At 38.0% G+C, this 2,969-nt stretch overlaps 1 protein-coding gene across 4 annotated transcripts in view; it reads left to right on the top strand.

Moving 5' to 3' along the window:
* ARHGAP26 (Rho GTPase activating protein 26) overlaps nucleotides 1-2,969 on the top strand; it is a 431,922-nt gene that overhangs the window by 145,485 nt on the left and 283,468 nt on the right. The window lies entirely within an intron of this gene.

Below are 2,969 nucleotides of genomic sequence, written 5' to 3'. Positions count from 1 at the left end.
TTTAGGTGTGTCTAATCTGCTCATAGATTAGTCCTCCATGAGCATTTGCCCTGGTCTTCTCTGTGGCTGTTTTTATGCAGCATGTTGAGTTCATGTGTACGTGGGTATTCTAGTGTTCTAGAGGTTAGAGCACTGGCTTTGCTATGTGGGTCATTACAAAAGCTTTGAGATACATAACAGTTAAGACACATAAAATCCACATGGACTGAAATAAATGAAGCCCTTCCAGCAGTGTTGAGAAGCTGAGCAAGTTGAAAGTTGCACGAATAAATCGGAAAGTGAAATAAAGGACCATAACACAGTCTGTCCCAAAACTTTCGTAGTAAGCTAAGCATCCTAGCACCTGATGTTGGGTGCTGTCATCATTACTCTTAGCTCCTCAGCCATGCTGCACCCCTTGCTCTCTTCTTCTTCCAGTTTCTCTTCCTGGCTTTCTTTTTACTCAAGCCCCAGTAAAGATGTTTATCAGCATCTCTATTCCTTCCCTGTATCAAAGCAATAACAAAGTCCTTTTAAGGTTTCTTGGCAGGGGACGGAGTTGACTTACAAATAATCTCAGGAAAACAGACATGTTAAAATATCATAACAGAAATTACAGGCGGAAGGAATATTAAAAACCTGTGTTAATAGGTGTCCCCTAGTTTTCACGAAATGGAAACAGACTTAGGCCTGTTTTCCTTGGACGGAGTGTCAGTCCTCTTCCAACTCTTATTTCTAGAAATCCGCTTCACTGAGTTCTTCTCTCCCATAGTCTATTTTGGGGCCTTTTATCTTGTGCTTTCCTAAACTTTTTAATGAAGAACTCTTTTCTGTTTTCTCTATGCCTTTTTTATCAGACTTGAAAGTGAAGGGTGGAGACTAGTTATGGTGGATGTTTGGGACTCTAAAGACTTTACTGAGCTAATCATAAATACCTCATTGGGTTGTTAAGAGGTTTATATAAGTTAGCACATATAGACTTCTTAGGATGGAGCTTGACACATAATGAGTGCTAGAGTAGGACCTTGATATTATAATAATTAGTAATTCCTTACTTTTATATTATGTTATTTGCTTTTCTGTGTCCTCTTACTATTTTTATTTACATTATTATCCCGTTTGATCCAATTTTTCTTTTATGAAGGAGAAATTGAAGTTCAGAGAGAGAAAATTTCTAAGGTCAGGTAACTAATGAGCTATGCAGCTGGTACTGAAAACCTGATTCTGGGATCTGAACTCCCTGATTCTGAAGCTGTTATTCTTTCCATGACATCACTCTGCTTTCTCAGCATTATAGGAGGAAATATTACGAACAGCTATCTGTAGATATCTTCTCGATTTGTACAGAGGATCCTGTGATGTCTTTGCTTACATGTTTGAACAAAGCTCCTAGGAGCTGGGGATAGATAGAACGTAGATAACGTAGATATCTATTAACATAGATAATAGGCTGTTTTCTTTTCCTAATATGTTTTTTCTCCATCCTTTCTGCCCCCTCACTGTCCCTTTCATTTGCATTATTTTTCTTGAAAAGTATCGACTGTTCTCCTATCTTCAGGTGTGGAGTTAGGAGGAGATTTGCTGTATCTTCTTGGAGAAAAGACCCTCTGTGGGATGAAAGAATTTTCCTGCATCTTGCCTTCTAGATGAAGCATCTCTCTACAGGTCTGGACCAGCCTTAGCAGATCCTATTCCTTCCCTTCTCATTTTTAGTTTTCTGCTGTTCTCAGGATACAGAACAGAAACCTGCCCTCCCTCAAGCCCTTTCTCCTTCTGCTTTCCCTCTCCCTTTGGGTGTCCAGCACCCCTTGTGTCCTTCTAAGACTCTGACGACAAGGCCTTTCTACCCACTCTTCTCCCTGCCTCTGTGCCTGTATCCTTACTGTTTTCTTAACTTCTAGATATGGACAGATCCCCTGAATTTAGCCTATTGTAGCATAGCCTGCTGTCTTTTTTTGTTTGTTTGTTTTTTGGTAGTGCTTGTTATGGAAATAAACTCTTCATTTATTTGTTTAAATGATGATTATCCATGTCCCTTACTGTTTCAAATCATCTATAGTTGAACAGATCACCTTTAAGGATTTTTCTCTGAAATGGTGTGCTCATCCTTGAACCAGAATCTTATTTTCCTCTTTATTCCTTCTTATATTTAATGATCCTTTTATACAGGATGTCCCAAAGGGTGCCATATAAACTCAAGTATTATTATACTTGATATTTTAAATATTTTTATGTTTATGTATTAGCATGTAGGGAAATATTCTGTAAGATTTTGTAATGAATATTTTGTAAATAAAGGTACATTTAGCTACAGTTTCCTATCTTTTCTCTGTAATGTATGTGTGGTGACCTTTGGAACACCCTGTAGATCTTGTTCCCTTCCATTTCTCTGCCACACCTCACATCAGCTTTTGTCGTGGAAGCTGGTCCATAGCCATTAAATCTGAAATATCCTTAGACACCATCCAGGTCAGAATCACTTACATTTGGATGTTTATACACATACATTTTTATAAACTGGAGAAAGAATGGTTCTCAATCTGAGAAATTAATCTTTGCTATTCAATCAAAGACAATAGTGGTAAAGCTGGTGAATATGAACAGATTCTGAGGTCTTCTGTGTTCTGTGTGCTATTGTGACATTAGTGGATGGTTAAATTTTACCTTATGTAGTCACATTTCCTATTACTTCAACAAATGAGGCAAGCTTGCTAATTTCTCCCCTAATTTAGAACAGAAAGATTGGCAGAGGCAGGAGAAACAGAAACCCTAACAAATTCCTAAGTGACAAAAAGAGAAGAAATCAGAGCTAGCACATTCTGTTTCTAGGCAATGAGTTAGTGCCCTGAGATGAAATTGCTGCACTCCATTTGTACAACAGAATACTACTCAGCAATAAAAAGAAATACACTCTGATATGTCTAACAACATGGATGAATCACAGAATAATTGTGCCGAGTGAAAGAAGCCAGACAAAAAGAGCACGTGCT

This window comes from Otolemur garnettii, unplaced genomic scaffold (assembly GCF_000181295.1).
Source record: "Otolemur garnettii isolate 467f Iridium unplaced genomic scaffold, OtoGar3 scaffold00003, whole genome shotgun sequence".
Lineage (NCBI taxonomy): Eukaryota > Metazoa > Chordata > Mammalia > Primates > Galagidae > Otolemur > Otolemur garnettii.
Note: the sequence above shows the minus strand (reverse complement) of the source record. Positions and strands in the feature narration are given on the sequence as shown.